The 22,974-nt window shown below is 36.4% G+C and overlaps 1 long non-coding RNA gene and 1 pseudogene across 3 annotated transcripts; both read left to right on the plus strand.

Moving 5' to 3' along the window:
* The first annotated feature begins 6,897 nt into the window (after positions 1-6,897).
* Positions 6,898-9,431, plus strand: LOC112177828 (annotated as a pseudogene).
* A 23-nt stretch (positions 9,432-9,454) lies between these two features.
* LOC112179203 lies at positions 9,455-12,147 on the plus strand. 3 transcript variants are annotated; one of them, XR_005803676.1, is made up of 5 exons: positions 9,455-9,499; positions 9,583-9,636; positions 9,829-9,929; positions 10,606-11,072; positions 11,906-12,147. It is a non-coding gene; the product is annotated as an uncharacterized LOC112179203 (long non-coding RNA). The 3 variants fall into 3 exon arrangements; XR_005803677.1 differs by having other exon boundaries at positions 9,481-9,499; positions 9,797-9,929; XR_005803675.1 differs by lacking the exons at positions 9,455-9,499; positions 9,583-9,636 and having other exon boundaries at positions 9,689-9,929.
* Positions 12,148-22,974: the final 10,827 nt, after the last annotated feature.

The raw sequence follows: 22,974 nt of genomic DNA on the forward strand, positions 1-22,974 counted from the left end.
GTTTCTCATATATATATATTTTTTTAATAGAGGGCTGGTGCATCTACCCTTAAGCCTTGATTAATGAAACTGTCAGATACAAGGGGGGACGTTAAGCCTAAACCCCTGATTACAATAAGCATCTAGAGTATTTTCTGAAATAATATCAAGAACCTCTACATAAAACATGTATTCTAACAAGCAGCAACTAGCAAAGAGTGCAACAAGCAGCAACTAGCAAAGAGTGCACTACTGGCTACTCTATTTGCTTTGACATTCTGGTGACATAACAGAAAGATAACTCGATATGTAATCCAATTACAATGTAGCATAATTACCATAAGCACAGTTTTCCTACTATGTTGCTGCTGGAGGAAAAATCTGACGACACTTAGCTTCACCATGCCACTAGGTGGTAGCGACCATTTGACAAAGTAAGGAACTCACCGTCATCCTGGACCAAACAAAGAACTTTGAGTGCACCCACAGGCAACAAGCCCAACTAACCCTACACAACTAATGTAGGGACTTATTACTCGCTTAAAGCGCAATAAAACAAAATAACACAAAAAAGTAAAGATAACAAGGAAACAAACAACCTGGGTCAGGCCCAAGAAATGGGCCCAAACCCAACCACCAGCCCAAGTAAAGAGATCGCAACCACCGAGCCAAGCCCCGCCTAACTCCAGTTCTGCCTCCACCGACAAACCACCGTCAACTGTCGCACTTTTGTTGACTCGCCACCATTAGCACACCATCAACCCTACACGATTATTCCACCGCCAACGCCTCCCCCCTCACGGCCAGGAACCTACCAAGATCATAATTTGACTAACCACCAAATCCAAACCAAAACAAATTATCCATGACAAAGAAGAGGGGATCACCCGATCCAAGCTTAACCACGCTACCAGACAACCAAAAGAACCCGTGTAACACCAGTTTTCGAACCAAGAAACCCGTCGCTGCCACACATGCCTCCACCATAAATTCTGTCGTCGCATCCCTCAACACCCCCAACCCAGCGACGTCAGTCAGCCACGACGCTCGTCCGATTAGCAAACTTGGCTTACAAGAACTGAAATAGAGGCCCCCAGCGACCTCAATCTCTCTTGCTTCTTGCCACTGATCCTCACGATCCAGAATGAGATCTTCTAGATCGAGGAACCCATGTTCATCTAGAGACAAAGCATGTCCGACGATAGCGTCCATGGACGTGCCATCGGAAGGAGGGGAAAGAATTTTGACGAAAACCCCAGAGAGAAAAGTTTCCAATAACTCCCGTGAAGAGCGATGATTCATTAGTTTCTCATATAATTAATACAAGTCAAAAGTGATAGACTGAAATGGTTACATATAAAAGAAAAGTAAAATTATTGATTTTAATAGCATGTTTTAACATTTATGACCCTTTTCGTAATTACATCAAATCACAATACTATTTGTTTACAGCTTACCAAACATTTAGATTTACTTTTCGTTCTCACAACATGAAAATGGTTTTCCAAACGCTTAGCAACTTTCTCTCACAGGAAAATCGTACGCGTTTCCCCTTACAGCAAAATCAGAAGTGCTTCCCATCACAGCACAACAATCCCAAACTAAGCCTCAATTCAATATCATGCTTTTCTCTGAGTATGATTCTTTTCAATTTATATAAATATGGTTTGGCAAGCCTTCAATTTGAAGCTCAATCCAGCCACAACTTGAGCTGCTGAGTCCCAATTCAATCTCAGAACCAAGAACAAGTAATCAATGATTATGGAAGTCATTGTTGGTTACATAGAGCTTGGTGGAAAAAGAATGAAAAACAAAACTTGTTGGTCAATCTCTATAAACCGATATTAAAAGAATAGAGAATCCTGAGTGGGTTGAACAAATGAAGAGAGAAGACTTTACTCTTTTGAGGAGAACACGTATAAAAGAGTTAGTTTCTTTCCTTTTTTTTTTTTTTATTTTTTTTTTTTTTTCCAATATGAAGAAAGGGTAAAATGAGAGATAAAATTTTACAAAAATTATAAGAGATCTAAATAGCAAACTGGGATGTCTAACTAAAACGGGGGCGGATCCCTGGCATCACAAATTATAGTTAAAATTATACTTCAATTATCAACCATTAGGGGGGTGTATTGTATATGGAATTAGTGGAACTTTTAAAGAAATCTATGGAATTTAAAAGTCTGGGTGTATTCAATATAGACTTTTAACAGTCCACGAAAGTCTTGAGGTATTCAATTAGGATTTTTAAAGACTTCATGAATTCCACCAAAATCTAGGGGTATTCAATTAGGACTTTTAAAAATGAATATAAGTATAGAGGTATTCAAAGTATCATTCATACTTATGGAATTAGAAAATCATGGATAATCATGGACTTTGTAGTGTTAATTATACATACCAAACTCCAATAATTTTCCAGCCTCCAGACTAAAGATTTGAAAAAGTCTATCAAAGTTTCCTCTTAAAAAAAAAAAAAGTCTATCAAAGTTCTTCTCTCTACGCATGAAGAAGTTGGTCATTCATCGTCTCTCTTTCTTAATTTTTTGTTTTTTCTCTAATCTTTTATGATATCAACGTTTTTTGATACCCAACATGTTCATTGTAGTTTTTGAATGTGATTTTTGTTTTTTTTTTTTTTTTTGAATTGTGATACTTCGAACCCTAATAGCAATAAAAATGATTTATGAAACCCTAAAACCCAAATATTGTGGTCTACCCCTAAGACCTTGAATAGTGTTGCTATAGCATACTAAATTTTATCTTATTAATTAATTATTCTCATTGATTTGAATTTATACTATTGTAAACACGGAAATCTGAAAGCAAACAAGATGCAGACACGTGTACAAAAATAATAATTTTATTAATTTAAGTGCGGGTTACAATCTTTGGTAATCCTCTGATTCGATCTCCGACGATGAATTTCACTCAAGGGCTTGACGCTTGATCTTGAGTTGGACGATGGTCACGAGAGTCGACACGTGACGAATGTTTTGACTTGAAGTTGGTGAGGAACCGGCTATTTGGCAGCTTGAGGGTTCTTCACACGTGCTTGGGAGGCTTCAGGAATTTTGAGAGTATTTCCTTCTCTTTTCTGGCTGAAGTCCTTCTCTCGAGTTGAGAGGGGGTATTTATAGTGTCGGCGTCTCTCTTCATTTGGAATGCCTTGATGACACGTAATTAATTGTATTTTCCTTAATAACATAATCAAATCAATCAGCCCTAATTAACTGATTTAATCATGATTATTAAGGAATTAGCCAATTAATTTGATGGCTGATTTTCATCTTGGTTATCAATTTAAATAAATTGACATCTAATCAGCGGACAAAATTTAATACTTGATTTGACTTGGAATCAATTGATTTAATTTAATTGATCCGCCTTAATATCAGCTGATTAAGTTGGAACAAATTTATTTATTGCCGTCGGGGTTTATGTATGCCGCCACGTGTCATTCCCTGAGTCTGCTTGGTTCTGTTTACTCATAAGCCACGTGCACATTTTGTGGGACCCACATGCCGACTAAATTTGTTCGGTCATAATTTCAAGTCTTGACTGAATTATTTAATGAATTTTATTTTCATTAAATTTTTGGTGTCTACAAATGCCCCCACTTCAGGGTGCGCCGTAAACATGTTGTCACGTGTTGGAGGTGTGACTTGAAGTTTGAATTTGAACTTTTTTTTTTTTTCATAACTTGACGCGGCACTTTGCTTCACTTGTAGCAAACTTCTAGAACTTCGAAGTTGTAGAGATTCCTTTGGACTCTTGATTTAAAATTGTAGAGAGTTTCCCGAAATCTTGATTTAATTTAGAGATTCTCTTGCAATCAAGATTTAATTTTTACAAATATGGCAAGGATTCCAAATGGGCAGGTGACAAAGCCCATAATATAGGAGTATTTTTTTTGTTAAATATTTAAGGAATAAATCCTTGATTTTTCCAAATAAAATATTTATTCACAAAATTTCTGCAATCAATATATTATTGCCATATAGCAGAAAATTTAGGATTTCTACCATATTTTCCTTGTCTCAACTAGGAAATTAATGAAGTGAGAAACCCTAACCTTTTAATATAAAGGGACGGTCTCCTTTGTATTCTGAACACAAACGACTTGGCTGCTAGCTTCATTTGCGTTTTGTCCTTGGTATTGTGGAAGACCATCAAGTAATCAAGGGTAATTTGCCTTCACTCATTCCTTTGATCCTTTTAGAGATAATCAATACAGCCTGTGCTTATTATATATATATATATATATTTTTTTTTTTTCTTTCTCTGACAGGTACCTGCTGCTACAGTTTTGCTTTTTCTTCTGGAACCTTGAGACGACGCGAGCAAGCACTCATAAGCCATGTGCACATTTTGTGGGACCCACATGCCGACTAAATTTGTTTGGTCATAATTTCAAGTTTTGACCGAATTATTTAATGAATTTTATTTTCATTAAATTTTTGGTGTCTACAACTATGGTTCAAAGAAAGGTTGAACAATTGAATTTCAATTGATTGATTATAGATCAAGACATTGACCAATATTTGCTACAATATATGTTAATCGGCGAAAACAAAATTGATGAGAATAATTAACCATAAACATTAAGTGATCTATATTGCATATTTATGTTGTTGGGAGATTAGGAATGAGAACAAACTCGCTAGACAGACTAACGATCATTCATTTGAGTCAATTTCTATTAGAAGATACTTGAGCATTGAAGAGACAACGAGTTATTATCTTGTTTTGTGTTTGGGCTGCATTTGTTTTGTTTTTTTGTTTTTATATTTTGTACATGCTAGGAAATCTGTAGAAGTCATTCATAATAAAGTATATAGATTTTCATGAATCAATAAAATTTTTTTTTTTTTGACAGAGTAATAGAGATTTCATTTAATCCCAAAGCCAGAACGGCACATACAAATAAGCCCTATATGCCTGTACCCTAAATCAGTGGTCAAGCAGTTAAGGGAATACGGGTACCATCCACTAGTACAATGAAGCTCACTTATTTAAAAGCCTACCAAACTATGAAAATTCTATCAACACAAAGAAAACTATAGTGAATCTCCCTTCGTCAATGCACTCAATTGTGGTACTCCGGGAGATTCATTAACTAGGTGTAAAAAGAACCCATAGCCTGTAAGCAAAACAGAGATAAACTTAAGAATTAAGCTTTCCCCTTACCCTTAATATTAGGGCAAGGAGAAACAGTAGGGTAAGTCAACCTTAACGGTTCCATAGCAGTAGCAGACTTCTTATTCTTGTGTGGATTCTTTTTCTTGGCTCCCAGAGGCCACCTCTTTTCTTTTTGGTCTCCACATTTTCCTTTTCTGCCCTATGTCGGGATACCATCAGACCATCCGGAGTTTCCATCAAACCAAAAAACTTGGCAGAAATACGGGTAGGGAATTCAGGCAATTTCACTTTCTTAAGAGGCAAAAAACAAGCCTGCCTACCTTCCAACACTGCCTCCAGACCATGCTTCAGCTTCTTCGGGGACACAGCTGGGGAAACTGGTCTGCCCCTCTTCATTTGCACAGAATCATCCACTGATACCACTGCCAAGGTATCAGCTGCACTCACTAAAGCCCTAGAATCGGCCTCCCTGATGACCACTGACCTCTTCTCCTTCCTAGGCCTGACAAACTGCACATCCGTAAATAGCGGTCGTGCAACAGGAGATGGAATAGTAGATTGAAATTGAAAAGTTTCCCCGCCCAATTTAAACCTACCTTCAGCGAACTGTAGCACAGAGCCAGTCTTAGTTGCCTGATTCTTCAATGGTGCAGGACCAGTACACACTCCATCCTTATGAAAAATCAAAGCACAGTTCCGACACCTACCAATCAAGTTCTCAAAGAAAAAATGGATGTCCTCCTCGATTCCTGGACTCAATCTCATTTTTTTTTTTTTTTATAGAAAAAAAGGCTTAGAGATATCATGTGAAACCCTAACCCGAATTTCCTTTTCATACTTAAAGAGCTTCTCATCCATATCAAGATACTTCCCAGCCATAGATGCGATTTTCATAATGTTCTCCTTAGTCTCAAACAAAGGTGGGATGTTTGTAATACGTACCCAATATATAATCGACGACAGATCCACGTTGTCAATGGATGTGGCGCCATCATATTCTTGCAGAATCAAAGTAGCCCGATTAAGGTTCCATGCTCCTCCCTTCAAAACCTTTCTGCAGTCCCCACGCTCATCGAAGGAGAAAAGAAAACGGTCCTTTGGTTTCTCCTGAATCTGGAATCCCTTCTCAAGCATCCACACCCGCCGAAAATGGCGGCGCACATCCTTGAGAGCCACCGTCTTTGTGGTCAGAAAACGTCCCAGTAGAAAAGATTGGGAGGTACGCTGCACCGGTCCTGCGACCAGTTTGGTCATGTCCACCACGTCATCCCCTGCCAACGCCAGAGAGGATGCAAAGCTTGCCGTCATATCTTCAATGGTGGCCATGGAGGAAGACCGAGAACAAAGACGTCAAGAAGGACGTCGAGTAGAGGCGCGCGGCTAAACTGCGCTAGGTTTAGGGTTTTCTCACAGAGAGAAAAAATAGTAGTTATAATAGCTGCACCCTTTTTTCACCTTTGTCTTCTTATTTTATGAATCAATAAAAATATGTTGCTAAAATCAATGGTTTTAAGAAATCCATAACAATCTATCAACTTTTTAAAGAGTCTGTGGACTTTTCAAAAAGTCTGTCATTTAAAAAAAGTTTGCACAAATCCAAATACAATACACCCTCCTTAGACTAAAAGACTATAAATGGATGATATTAAATTTGAATTTTTCATTTTTTCTCTCTCCCTGAATTAATTTAATCATAACTAAAACTTTTTAATTAAAGAAAAATAAGGAAAGACAATCTTCATAGGAATTCTTTCTTCCTCTTCAACGTTGTCTCTCTTCATGGCAGAATCTGTTAGGGCTGTGGATGGGTTTTTAATGCCCAACGAGAAATTACGTGGGGGTTTTTCTTCAGAAATTGAAGGGTATAGCTGAATTAGAGCATGCGCTCGACAATGTTGGTGTGAATTTGAGCGTTGATGTTGTTGCACAAGTAGTGAATAGAGGTTGTTTAGGCGGTGAAGCAATGCTTGTGTTTTTTAATTGGGCGATTAAGAAGCCAAACGTAGCCAAGCATGTTCATACATACCATATAATCCTCAAAGCATTGGGTAGAAGAAAGTTCTTTAATTATATGATGCAAGTTTTGAATGACATGAGGAGCCGAGACATACGTCTTGATTTGGAGACTCTGTCAATTGTGATGGATAGTTTTGTGAGGGCTGGACATGTCTCGAAAGCAATCCAAGTGTTCCGAAACTCGGCAGAGTTCGGGTTGGATTGCGATACTGAGTGTCTGAATGTGCTTCTGCAGTGTCTGTGTCGGCGGTCTCATTTAGTGGCTGCAAATTCGTTTCTTGATTCAGTGAAGGGGAAAGTGCGATTCAATGGCACTACACATAACATTGTTATTGGTAGAGTTGGTGAGATGGAGAGGACTTTGGAAGCAATGGTAGCAGATGGGTTTAGTCCTGATAGTGCAACTTTCAGTTACATTCTTGAGGGTCTAGGAAGAGCTGATCGGATTGACGATGCAGTTGAGATTTTTGAGAGCATGAAGGGGAAAGGTTGCGTGCCAGACACCATTACATACAATGCAGTGATCTCTAACTTTATCTCTGATGAGAATATTGATGAATGTGTAAACTACTTCATGAGTATGTCGAGTAATGCTTGCGATCCAAATGTTTATACTTATACCAAATTGATTGCTGGTTTCCTTAAAGCCCGGAAAGTGGCGGATGCATTGGAGATGTTTGATGAGATGTTAAGTAGAGGATTTGTTCCTACTACGGGGACTATAACCTCTTTTATGGAACCCTTATGTAGCTATGGTCCACCATATGCTACTATGATGATCTACCAGAAAGCAATTAAGAAAGGTCGGATGTAGAATATCATCGACTGCTTATAAGCTATTGCTTATGCGCCTTTCTAGATTTGGTAAATGTGGAATGTTGCTAAACATTTGGGAAGAGATGCAGGAATGTGGTTATGCTTCTGATATCGAAGTATATGAGTATGTAATCAGTGGACTTTGCAACATTGGGCAGCTTGAAAATGCTGTACTTGTCATGGAAGAGTCTCTACGAAAAGGTTTTTGCCCAAGCGGGCTTACCTATAGCAAACTGAGTAACAAACTTCTTGCTTCAAATAAGTTAGAGAGGGCTTATAAGCTATACTTGAAGATTAAAGCTGCTCGTCGTTTTGACAAGACACAGAGAATTTGGCGTGCTAGGGGATGGCATTTCTGAACTGACATCTCTTGTGTTGCCAAGATATAATCTTTCTTTCCTTCGTACAGCAAATTGTTGACTTACCCGCTGGAAGAGTCGTTGTTCTAGTAAGTGCATGTGTGACACTCCTAAAGTTTTGGATAAATGCCTGCTTGATACATAAAAGTTCTTATCTTGAGCACTCACATATATCAAGCACTGTATTAGTCATGTATTGCACATAAGCTATAATTTCTGCATGCAGGTATATTTCTCTAGGTTTGCAATTTTGTATTAACTGGCTTTTGACTTTTGTAGGACATTTCATCAGAGATTGGATTGATAATAGAGCTGTCATCTTATTGGGTAAGATCTTCTTGTATCTTTAATCATCGGTAGTTTTCATAGCAGCAACTCGTCTTTGCAAGTTTCTCAAATGGAAATAGATGGGGGCCTCAAGTCTGTTTAAAATGTCTGGGGCAACTCAATTTTATCTTCATGCAAGCTGTTTTTGAAGCTCCGATTTAGCAAACTTCATACTCAAGTTTGATTTCTTTTGCTATCAACATATACCAAGATTTCTTTTGTATTTTTTTTTTGGGTTGCTCACACTGTAAAGAGGTTCTTTTAAATAGAATTTCATTGAGTTGGCAAAAGAAATAGAAATTTGTTTTTTTACTGGATGTATTTGAATCTTTTGTTGTTATCATGATTGCCTTTCCACATTTCACGTTTGTCACAACCAAATTATTTAATGCAAGCAGATGAATATTATGCTAGAACGCAATACATATCAAGATGGCTAAAGAAATTCATTAAACAGTAAGACTGCTTTGACATGTTGATATAAGAATTAAAAATCTCTTGTTGATAATGTCAAATGTAGCTGCATATTCCTCTGACTATTTTTTTTATTGGATGAACAATATTAATTATTGAGTACTAACAAAGTGCTTAACCTTAACACAGGAAAGGCTAGGGAAGAATATGATTACAGTAGCAGAGGAGAAAGCTATTCCTCTTACTGGCCCAGTAAAATAATTACAAGAGTGACACGTTGGAACTCCAAAGCATTTTGATTTTTCTGGATAGAGATAGATTTATGAAGTGAAGCATGGTGCCCAACTGAACTTTCAAAGTGATTTTGGAGTACATGAGTTGGCATGAATTAATGAAGATGCTAACATGGAATTTATTAATCCAGCATGCTGTCTTTAGAAAATATCATGGTAAATGTTGAATCTCTTTTCAATGTTTAATAAATGTCATTTTCCAGCTAAAATTGAAGTCTGATTATAGAGCATTCCTGTAGGGAAAATGGGAAAATGAACTCTTGTAATGGCAGCAGCTTAAATCAGAATCACAGGTGATGATGAACATAGTATCTGCTTTACGACTTATGAAGAATTTACCAAGACTTTTAATGTGTGGTTATTTTGATGAAGAAATTTCGTTTGCCTATCTTAATTTCTTTGGTTTCTGATGTACATGAAGTTATATGTGATTTGCTGACCCTGACTCCTCAGATGGTTGGTCATCTTTTCTTTTTTCCCCTTAGAAACACAGGTAAACTCCAGCATTCAGGATTGCATACCTGTACACCATCCAGAAGTTGCCCTTTCCATTGATGTTTACCATAATGTGCAAAACTGGATCAAGGTATCTATCTTTTCTGTTCTCTTGCTGAAGCAAATAAAATAGCTTTTGGTTGGGGGTTTATTTGTCGGTTGTGTAATTCTTACTAGTCAAAATAATAATTCTTTGCAAATTTTTTTTGGGCTCCCGCTTTATTTGCGAGTATATGTGTGTAAGTGCAACCCATATGCTATATATTGTTAAAAAAGAAAAGAAGAAAGGAATTCACACAATTTATAGGATTCAAACATTAACCAACTCCAAAGAGATATCCATGCTTAAATCTGGCTGGCTGAAGATGCTTCCATTCATAACCTTGGATGAGAACTTTGTTGCAGATTGCACTGTTGACTTCCTATACAGAGATTGCAAAATCATGGTATCTGTAATGATGGAAGGTCTGAGTAAATCCTCAACAACCGATACCTCTCCTTTCAATTTGGAGTTGGTCTTAAGCTCTTAACTAGCCAGGTTGTTGGGTGTATGGTTGTAATAAGCCTTGTGGCTGAGCTATGTTTCCAAAGCTTCACATCCCATCGCAATTAAAGAAAAACCAAAAAAAGTCATTGAATAGGCTTGTGAAATTTTTTTTTCTGTTTTTTTTGTCACTTCTTTTTATTTACTTATTAATGGTATTATCCCCTGTAATAAATCATTATCAAGCAATAATGACCTGAACTGATACTAGTTTTGCTTGCAGACCCAAGGATTCTTGGTCGTTGGACGAAAAACCTTGACTGAGTTGAGGGATAAGATATACTGTTTAACAGATAAGGTGATGGAAAAAGATGGCCAGCATAATCATTCAAGATGTTTCCTCATAGAAGTAAGAAGTTGAATCCATTTAATGGTTAGTTTCAAATGAAGATGGTCTTTCCACTTAATCCTAGTAAATTGCTTATCCTATGTAGGATAGATTCTACAAAGATCTGAGGATTCCTTCTGCATTATATTATAGTCGATCTGTATATGATTGGCTTAGAAATTTAAGAGATGATGCTCTAAAAAACTAAAAGTGGAGTGTGTTTTAGCTGGAAAATTGCAAAAGAAGGAAAAAAGCAGTTGTATGCAACATAACTGGCTCAAAATTGCATCTGTTCGAAGCTGATGATATGCACAAGACACAGTTTTGCAACTTGAAATTTCAACCTGCTGATATGTCACCAGGTACACACCTCTATTGCTTTTTCATGCCCTATAATTTGTGCAGTACTTACATTATTGGCTCTATGTGAAAATCTTCATGATTGATGCATTTTAAATTCTATTTGACTGCCTTAGGTCAATTTCTTATAGAATCTGTCAGTTTGTCAATAAACCAATCCCCCCTCCCAGGGTGGTCGAGTATGCAATTTATTGTTAGCATTTATGTTGTTCCTCTCTTATGGTGATGCCAATGGAAATGTGGTAGGCAGTCAATATTATACATTTAACTGTATAACAATGTACAATTTTAGATTGTTAGGAAAGAGAACATTACCTACTTATACTTTTACCTTTTGGGTTGTTGCATTGTTTATGTTTCTATGGAAAAGCATAAATAAAGGGTGTAGACCAAGCAACACTTGAAGTGATATCAGTAATAAGACAATGAATATAACGAGCATGAGAATCAATAATAATTAAGAAGTCTAGATTTCCGACACAAGATAATACCACACACTGACCATGGTTTAGTGCAATGCTAACTTGTGGTAACTAACAATGATCAATGTCTAGTTTTATGGCCTAGTGGTTCTTGCCTAGTTGGGTGTGCTCCCCAACCTAGGTTCGAACCCCGAAGTTGTCAAAGTGGCCAGGCACTGTGCTGCAATGCACAGTTGGAGCATTTCACATGCGCCGAAGGGGTTTATCTTGGGCCTAGGAAGCCTTTGGGTTCCCCTTGACAAAGTCAAAAATCAATGTCTAGTTTTCTTTATACACAATTCCTCTCACTTGTGTTTATAGTTCTGTTCTTATAATGTGGCTATATAACTAATTGATTTCGGGACTTTTACCAGGGTGACTACAGACACACAGTTGTGATTAGAGACATAAGGTTGCTTCATCCAGAGGATATACAGAACAGGGCAGCTTATCAATTACTCTTATTCCAATTGAAGCTACACGTACAGAAATATAAAGTGTGTCGGATGTATAGTGCAACAAAGTTGACTGTCAATGACAATTGGATTGCGGAGAATCCCTGCTACTTCTCCGATAATTGCTACTTCCTTGTCAATGTAATCTGAAAACCAAATGTTGAGGTTAGAGAGATTGTGAGAGCGTAATTTGGATTTGTTGCATTATGTTGTTGTCTATGTAAGGTTGGGAAGTTTTCAATCATCGATGTTTCCATTTGGGAGTTTTAGTTTCATCAATGAGCAGCGTATGAAGCATCCGTACAAAATGGGAGTTTTCTATTCTAGCCAATGTAGAGCTCCATTGACTAGGCACCCACGCTTATGCAATCTAACAAACTTGAAGTCTTCTGCAGTCCTCCGTAAACCCGATTTAAGTGTAAAGATTTGCATCCCCCCAAAGAACCAGAAGACAGAGAAGTGAGGAATGTAGACTATTACAGGAATGGGTTTGATGATCGGAAATATATTTTGCATGATTTGAGAATCTTGGGGCCTTTACTATGATCTCCAACATCTTGAGGTGGAGTCTGACTCTGCAAGCTTGATTCACATTTTGCAAAATGAAGATGTCAATTTGCATCCTCTAGGTACCTTGCTTCTTAACCGTAAGAAGTTGATGAATCAGTTTGCTACTCTGCAGCTCAGGCACATTCACAGAGAGCAAAATGTGGTGGCATATGTAATGCTGAGGCCTGAGGGTGTACGTACTTTTAGTACCCTCCGACTCTGGTGATTGAAACTATTATGGATACATTTTTGGTGTTGCCAGGCAGGTCAGTTTGTTCTCTCTCTCTCTCTCTCTCTCTCTTTTTCTTTTCTGGGATTTTGCCAGCAATGTATGAGGGAGGGAAAAAAAAAAAAAAACTGATGTTGATGATTACAAAATTTCATTTCCACAAATATAATTCAAAGATTGAGAGGAAATATTTTGTTGCTCTTGATGTCGGTTGACAGATGTTAACCAATCTCAAGAAATTTATATATGCAGCAAGAGTTAATTTCCAGTCTTAAAAAGATGTCATTTCTAACATTATTCAAAACTTACATCACCTTGTACGTGTATTATAGTACTTTTTGATGAACTTCTGACCCTCAATTATAAAAGAAACAAAAAAGGGGTATTGGAAGGTGACAAAAGAAGTATAAATATCAAAATGATACAAAATATAATTCAGAACATCAAAACCAATCCTTGGGTTGGTGCAAGCATCTAATAATTTCCATTCTTCGCTTCCCTCTTCCCGTTTCTGCACACCAACAACAAGATTTACTCCCTCAATTATAAGTCAAAACTTCAAACCGTTTCAGTACTAAGAGTATCAGGCAGAGAAAACCAGGAAGCTCATGGTCGTGTTCCCACCATGCAAGCAGTCAGTGGAAGAGAGACGAGAATACTCTCGATTCAACCTCCTCTCTTTAGTCTTTAGTCGAAGATTTGTTCCACAATCATAAACCTTTTATCTACAAGAAAAAGATAAGTTAGACCTCATTTACAAAATTATTGATGATATAAATTTTTTTCAACGTTTCAGGACTAGTGTCCATACCAAATTGAATGCAGCATAACGCCCTCTCCACAATTGCTGCCATGCCTTATGGTCTTCTGTAAATGGTATATCCTTCCTTTTTCTCTATAATTGGTACGTGAGAAGTGACCACAGAGTTTGCACATTCTGCAAGTCTAGGCAGTAAGAGAATGGAGTCACTCAACTAATATGAAATAATTACTAGAAAATAACCAAGAAAGAGAAAAAGCATTTCATGTTTGCAACCATTTACCAGTGGCAAAAGAAAGAAGCATCTCCTAGTCATAGTCATTTTGATCATCGTGATTGCGATGCTGCATATATATATGATCATAAAGCAAAACAGTATCAGAGAACTCCTTCTGCATCTTAACTGAGAGAATCCAATTGCATAAATAGTTATGTCCATTTCGTCATGCATTGGTACATGTACAAGCCAAACATCTGATGATTTAAGCAACCTAAAAGTAAAAACCATCCTACACTTCATTGTTTTTTTTTAATAATTTTTACAAAAAACACATATATAGATGCATGCTTTGTAGTTGATACTACAAGGATATAGTTAATATATATGCAATGTATAACTACAGCCCACATGCATGCTCAGGCATGAGAGCTCATATGAAACATGAAAGAGACATTTTATCCTTAGTTTCAGTACTTCATGTTGATACGTCTACAGGGAGCTTCTTATAGGGTAAAGTAAACCGTATTGAAATTGTGACAGGTTGAGTCATTTGACAGGACTTAATTTATCACAGATTCACAACACTACTAAAGAACAGGCCTATGGGGACACACTACGACTGTTTCTAATCCAAGATTAATTACATAAAAGAGTAGCCACAATGCCACATACCCATGTAATAAAAAACCAACAGTTATTAAATTCTGGAATAAAACAACAAAGTAAATATTCATGCACTTAGCACCTAGGACGACATTACCTGTTTATTGGAATCACAACTTCTTGTGCCATTTTGATCATTAACTAACTTGTTGGTTTGAATACAACAGGCTTCACAAATACATAAACGATAAGATGGTCACTATGCAGAGATTAATTGCTCCAGCAATGAACCAATCTCAAATAAACTAATTCCGGAACTGAAACAACTGTCAGATTCTGGTTCATCTGGCCAGTAACCAGTAATCATAAGTCAAAAAACATAGAATCAAATAAGAGATTCAACTTTTCTTACTGCATGTCAATTTACCAAGACATGCATCTTCATCATTCAGTAATTCACTTAGATCTATCATGAGGATTGTAATCAATGAGCAATCCAAGTACAGACAGCGAATAATAATATTATCCAACAGGAAACAGAAGAAGAAATGGTAGGTAAAGGAGCAACAAAAGATTATGAGAAAGTAATCTTAGAAGAGAAGGACCCTCACTTTCAGCAGCAGCATTGTTTACAGCTTTTGGGTTGCAACTCTCTGATACTAAATGTAATTTTTCTTCTCCTATAGCTGTTTTCCATGTGAAACCTTTACTAATTTCAGGAACACTGCACTTCCTGCAAGTAACCATGATTTAAATATTCACAAAATTTCAAGTTAAGCCAAGTGTCTAAGAAGTACTTCATGGAATCATGGCATGGTAGACATTAATCATCGCTTTAGTGCAGTTACCATGTACAGGTTAGCAATCACCAGTGTGTGGTGTACGTTATCTTCTGTCAGATATCTAGACTTCTTAGTGTTAGTATTATTGATTCTCATGCTCGTTATATTCATTTTCTTATTACTGATTTCACTTCAAATGTTGCTTGGTCTATAACCTTTATATATGCTTTTCCATAGAAACATAAACAATGTAGTTAAACAATCTAAAATTGTACACTGTTATACTGTTAAATGTATAATAATAGACTGCCTTCCTATTGAACATATATGTCCATTGGCATCACCATAAGAGAGGGACAATTAATATAAATGCTAACAATAAATTGCATACTCAACCACCCTGGAGGGGGAGAGTGGTGTGTTGACAAACTGATAGATTCTATAAGAAATTGACCTAAGCAGTCAAATAGAATTTAAAATGCAAACAACCATGAAAATTTTCACATAGAGCCAATTATGAAAGTACGACACAAATCATAGGGCATGAAAAAGCAAGGTGTGTACCTGGTGACATTTGCAAAACTATGTCTTGTGCATATCATCAACTTGGAACTGGGGCAATTTTGAGCCAATTATGTTGCATACAACGGCTTTTTTCTTCTTTAATTAGCAATTTTCCAGCTAAAACACACTCCACTTTTTAGTTTTTAAGAGCATCATCTCTTGAATTTGTAAGCCAATAAAAAATGATGGAGTTCTAGTAAATGAAATAATGATCAGGACATTATTGGCTGAAGCTGATTAGCCAATAATGCATCCATTAGAAATGTTATAGCCAATAGTGACCCAAATATTCAAAATCCCTTATTGTTTCTTTCACAAAAATAAAGATTGACAATGGATATATGCTTGATATTAATGGACTATAGAGTATATAGAACAAAGGTCAATGAGGTTTTCTTGCATGCAGGGTCTGCAGTAAATCCAATACAACTTGACTTAAACCTATATATATATATATATATATATATATATATGACTGAAACGATTAATGGTGATACGAAGAACTAAAACAAAACAGCTTAGCTATATCATCCCTCCGTTGATTTGCTATTTCAACAGATGGAAGCTAGGTTCGGAGGAGGAGCGGACGTCCTCCATGAGCCCCGAAATCTTGCAGGATGGTTCAAGAGGATATGACCTCCTCGATGAGCTCCTCCGTGAGCCCCGGAATCTTGGGGCCAGTGAGGCATTCCCAAGGCCAGTCATGACCAGCTGCCTGACAAAATATACAGGACTTGAGAACAGCATATCCTCGCTTGGAACCTCTCTTGGAACAGCACAGCTCACCAATCTGGCCACAGCCGATGCAAACTATGTCATAGTAAGGGCCAACAATAGTTTGGTCTGGTGGCAGTTTATCTAGCCATGGGCAGTCCGAATCATAGTGATTCTCATCCATGTTAGCACAAACGCCACAGCCATATTCATAATCTTTTACTTCTCCGTCTTCTTTTATTATAAGGTCAGAGCTTGTCTTTCTTTGAAGCCTTTTCCTAAGCTCCGCGACTTCGGCTCTGTTGTTCAGATTCGGTATGTGGAGCTTTCTATTTTCCTTCTTCCATCTCCTTCTCGCCTGCGTCGCAAACTAGACGGCTTTGTCCTCTGATATAATCAAGCGCCTGCTTGCATATTCCTCGTCCGTAAAATATAATTTCTCGTCGGTTTTTTGCTTTGGTATATATTCGACTTCGACTTTATGGTTCAGATTCAGTATCTCGAGCTTTCTTCTTTGTCTCTTCAACTCCCTTCTCAGGGATGTACTTACCATTGCGCTTTGAGTTTTGTCGGTGTGAAGAAGATGCACGGCAGTTTTTGATAACTTAAGCAGCGGGTTTGGCCTTTTATAATGTGACAAACTTTTGAGTTTTTCCAAGGCAAAATAGAATTAGTGTCTGAATAGGATTGGCAATTCTATTAGTACGCTCCAAAATTTTGAATAAATAAATTTAAATCTGAAATGTGAAAAACTCCACTAATCTGTTCAAAGACGCAGAAATTTTTTTTCGAATAAACCACACAACAAACAAACTGAAATACAAATCTCAATTCCCTTGAGTCAATTATTACATCACCAAATAAAATGTAAGGCTCTCTAAGAGCATACACAAACGCAATATAAAAAAACAATTAGGTCGGAACCTAATACAGCTGCACTACACAACTCGATCCCCACCCTGATCGTCCTCACCTGCAGGAATAAACCCTACACCATGGAATAGTGCACCGGGATTCCAAACAACAAACCTGGTAAGCTTTTGAAGCTTGTATAAGTAAACTCAAATCAATTGACACAACCCACATGAATAATAATTATTCAACTCAAGGATAAATCAAATCAATCACATCTATTCCACCATTTAAATAACAAACCCAATCTCACCTGGAAACCAAAGAAGACACCACAAACATTCTCCAAAACTACGTACTCATGATGCAGTAACACAACTACCACCATGACAGTACTCTTGCAACAGACTAGAGCTCTAACTAAATCGTTGTCTGTCACCTCGGCCAAGGTTCAAGCATCCGATATATTGTACTCAGGTATCACTGTAACCTTCGAAATTTGGACCATTCGGCCCCCAGAACAAGACATTTAAAGAAATCCCACACAACTCACAAATGTCACACCACAACTCCAAATCACTCTTTCAACAATTTAAATCATCAAATATATTTCTAGCATAAGTAAATGTTCAATTCAATAATATGAATGAAATCACCAAAAGTCTACATATCACAATGTCACACCATCCAGATATATATATATATATATATATATATATATATATATAAGCAGTCATCTACTCAGGGATGCCTACTAATACCAACTATAGTTCACATGCACCAAAATCGAGAAATTCATTTTTAATTATAATTAAAATCTTATTCTTACTTACTCATGGACTGTAGAAGATCAAGTCCATATTATTTAAAACAAATATTATTTCCATAAAACAGTTTTCACAATTTAGCAAATAAATGTACAATAATGAAATTTGTTTCGTAAATGAACCATGTGAGATTTACTCACCTCTAATTCCAGCTGCGTCTTCTCTCACAGTCAAGATCACACAGTCACAAAATATTCGCCCAGAACAATTCCGTCAAGTACCTAATCACATACGGTCTCAACTTAACACACACAATTCACAAAACACAATTATGCAACGATCCAATAGTTGGATTCTCATGGATAGCCTTGAGGATTATCTTGACTAATTTATACAACGATCCAACGACTGGACCCTCCCGAATTTCCCTTACAATCATTCTCTCAAAATTATACGACAATCCAACGGTCAGATCCTCATAGATCACCTTTTGAATTGTCTTTTCACAATTATACGAAGATCCAATGGTCGGATCCTCATCTAAGACCACACAAAGTCATCGGAACACTTCTACGATCAATATATCAAAACTACAAGTCGATCGGATGGCTTGATCCTCACGGATCAAAAACTGAAACGATCGAAACCGTAAAATCCCTAACATAATCATACAATCCCCAAAAATTACATGTTGTATATTGAAATGCTCGTATCGACAAGTAGATTATAATCAGGAATAGAAACTATCCCTAGAGGGGTGGGAAGCTGCCGCAAAGCGCCGCCACAGACGGCGACTTCCGAGTTGGGCGGTGAAACCTACACTAAACTCTTCCTCTCAACATGCTCAACAACTTTCCCAACTAGCACAAGGTCTTAATCAAAGCAGAAAAGCCATAAAATACCTCAACAGAAAGTAGATTGGAAAATTTGCCCAGTTTTTCGATTTGCTTCGATTCTCCTTCCACGCTTCGTTTCTGTTAAAACCACTTCAGGAGCATGATCAGCAGCTTCTGAGGATTCTAGATGCCCGACGACTCGAGCTATGGTGACCGGAGGAGAGAGAAATCGGCGTTGATTGAAATATGGGTTTTGGATTGGGCTTTTCCAGTAGCGGCGTCTAGGGGCTGAGATAGGCAAAGATGTTACCACTGGTCGACAAAGGAGGAAGAGGTGAAGCCAGCGCCGTGGTGGCACGTCCAAAGGTGGCCGAACGTTTAAGCTATGGCCAGTTGAATGGAAAGGGAGATTTCCAGTCGGGAGAGAGAGAGGGACAAATTTCTATTTTTGGAAATTATGTCCTTCTTTGCAAATATCAGAAAAATTCCTTCATTATACAAAAATGAAAACTTTTTTCGAAAGCCATAACTTCTTCATATGAACTCTGATTTTTTACATTCCACATATGCACGAACTCGTATTGATGTGCTCTACGACTTTTGTGAAGGAAGTTTTTGCAAAATCTTAATGTATAAAAAGTCAATTTCTAAATCTTAAGCGTTTTCGAGCATTTTAAATTTTCCGAACCATTTCGATTTTTTGAAACATTAAATGGAGTAAGATATCGAAACTACATTTCGTAACAATTGGGACTTTATTAAATTCAGGCCAAACAAGAATTATTACAAAAATCTCGGTCATTACAAGTATTATTAAGGAAGGAATATGTTATTCCTTTTTTGAATAAGGAATATGTTATTCCTAATCCTTATAGATGTAACTTACCTGTAGTCTAGTAAGTAAGTTTCAGAAACTGGTGTATTTTTGAATAAAACGTCCGTTTTCATTCCAAATCAAAACACATTTTTTTTATACTAAACGTATTAAACGAGAATTTTATGTATTTTCGTATTTTATAATTGAAAAAAAAATGGATGTTCAGTTTTTCAAGGCATGAGATGTTGAACTCTCCAACACGCTTTGGGTTTCCCAATTGTACATTAATTAATAAACAATTTAGTAATCAAATAAGACTAACTAGAAGTGTAGGTCTAGGATAAGACTTAATTAAGACTTTAAAAGACTCTACGACTCTAGGTTTCAGTTTTCCAACTCATTTCCTCAATTAAATAGTTGAATATATTTTCAGTTATCAGCTTTAGTCATTCAATCAATCATCTTCATCCTCTAGCACTACACCAAAAACCCCAACAGACGATGCTTCTCACACAATGAAAAAAATATTTCCGTCATGTATTGATGGAAATTACTTCATACAACAAGTGTGAGAAATTTTCGTTGTACAAGTTTAGAATTTTTTAGATAGAAGAATATTGTACAATACTTATAAAGAATGTTATGTTGTTTGAATGAAAAAAAAAATAACGGGACATTTCCCCCCTACCGACCAACTTACGTCCTCATGCTAATGTAAATTAACGATGCTTTACTATATTTAGCAAGAAATTAAAGAGCAATGCTCATTTTTTCTTTTGTAGGTCTTTGACTTTCAAGCATGCATCAAAAGGGCAACATTAATTTTTTCTTATAAAAGTTATAGTTTTGTTGTCGGGATGGAGTCACGGGAGATGTTTGAAGCTGGTTCAAAGACATATATCGCGGGTGAACATTTGAACAAGTTTGAAGTGTCTGGTGACCAAACCTACATGGCTTACATTGAGCATGTCCAAATTGGCAAAGAGTTTATTTCCCATGTCGTAGCAAGTTCAAGGACGTTAAGCGGAAAGTGACTCTTCCTGAAGTTGTTGCATGAGGGTATGACTTTCATCCCAAAAGTGAAGGCAAAATTGATATATTTATTGGAGGATTGTTGAAAAATGGGGTAATGATTTTAACTCTAATTTTTTATTTTTTTTCTTTTGTTGTGATATACCCAAGTAAGCCAGTGTTTTCTCTTTCAATTCTTTCATGTTATCACTAAACTTTTTTTGTTGGACTTACTGATTTGCTGCTTATCTTATGGTTAATGCTATATGTTTTGGTAGTTACCATGTATGCATCGATTTTTAATCGACTACAATACAAAAAAATCAAAAATGAAGAAGACATGCGTGATTTTCAATTTACCAGATGGTTTCTTTGCAACGGACTCTAGGTGGAAAAATGCAGAAACTGTCTTTGCTGATGTCAGGAACGCTTCATGTTATCACTAAACTTGTTTTTTGGACTTACTGATTTGTTGCTTATCTTATGGTTAATGCTATATTTCTTGGTAGTTAACCTGTATGCATCGATTTTTAACCAACTACAATACAAAAAAAATCAAAAATGAAGAAGACATGCGTGATTTTCAATTTACCAGATGGTTTCTTTGCAATGGGCTCTGGGCGGAAAAATGCAGAAACTGTCTTTGCTGATGTCAGGAACACTTCATTGTTCAGAAACAATTAGTCAAAAGGGGTATGACTGAAGCGTGTGTTGTAAATGAGATGACTGGAAGATTCATTTCAGTAATTCATCTTCAAACAAGTAAAGCAAGTGATGTATACTACTACACAAAAATACATTAATGGTGTTTGAAAAACGTCATTAAATCTATTTTTAATGGCGTTTTTAAACTCTAAATACCTTTGGTAGCAAACACTATTAATCATATAACAAACTACATATAACTCCTTGACAAAAAATGATTTCACAAATACATCCTTATAAGTTGGTTGATTGGTTCTAAGCTTATAAGGACAAATATTTACATTTAAGGACAAGTTATTCTCTGACTGCCATGTGTCATAAGCTGATTTACCAAATTAACCTTAAGACAACTAAATTAACTTAATAATTCAAATTTTAGATTGATGAGAGAGAAACCCAGTTTCTCTTCGTTTGTTAGAACGAAGAGATTGAAACAGGGGATTTTCTTCCATTGAAGCTTGATTTTGCTTCTCCGATTGAAGAAGATTGAGCTTCCAGGAAAATTTGATGCTTCCTTCATCTATTATTCTTTAGTTTTCTCTCGAATTTTTCAGCTTCTTCCTCTACTCTTAGTTTCAAAAATTTGTGAATTTGTTTTGATTTTACTTCGTTTCAATTAATTTAATTTTGTTGATGTTTCTATTGAAGGATTTGTATGTTGATCCTCTTAATTTTACTTCGATTCTTCTTCTGCTATGCTTGATGTTATCTTTTTGAATTTGCTTATTGATTTTTGTTGAAGAGTTGTAGAGTTTTGTGTTGTTCTAATTTTTTTATCGAAGTTCTAATAGTGTTCTAAATCTATTTTCAAGTTCCTTCAAAACTCTCTGTTTTGTGATGATTGAGTTTTGTATATATAGACTTTGATTTCCAGTAATGCAGTAGCAGGTTTTCTAGTTTTGTTGGTTTAATGTTTCAGTTAGTGTAGTAGCAGCTTTATACTCCTTCTCGTTTAGTGATTTATGTATTTTTTAGTAGTATTTTTACTTTGATGTATCTAAAGTTTGAATTCCAGTAACGCAGTAGCAGTAGAGCTTGATTTCTAGTAATGCAGTAGTAATGTATCTAGAGCTGTATTAACAGTGTATGAATGCTTTGTGTAGGATGTCAAATTCAGAGTTTGGAAGATTTACATATAGGGCAAAGACTATTCTTTTTTCATTATAATCAAGCACCAAGTTTGAAGATTTGCGTGCCAAACTTTTCGGATTGTGACATCTCTAAAAGCAAGCGCGCAATTTAACCCTGAAAATGTCATCGTTAGTATATGGTAAATAGGGATCGTTCTAATCCGGGGATTAAGGGTACACCTGTCATTGCAAAACAAATAAAGAATTAAAATAAAAACAAAGTATAATATTTACAAAAATATATACAAGTAACGAAATTAAGGGGGGTTTAGACTTAGGTTTTCGAAAATTAAAATAAACAAAACAAAGAAAATATAAAAACACATATACAAAAGTGGAACGTAAGGAACAAAGATCAAAACCAATTCCATATAATCAAATTCGATTAGAACCCTATAATTGATCATCTAAGTCATGAGAAAGAAGTTGATCATGTAAAACATTCGAAG

This window comes from Rosa chinensis, chromosome 7 (genome assembly GCF_002994745.2).
Source record: "Rosa chinensis cultivar Old Blush chromosome 7, RchiOBHm-V2, whole genome shotgun sequence".
Taxonomy (NCBI): Eukaryota; Viridiplantae; Streptophyta; class Magnoliopsida; order Rosales; family Rosaceae; genus Rosa; species Rosa chinensis.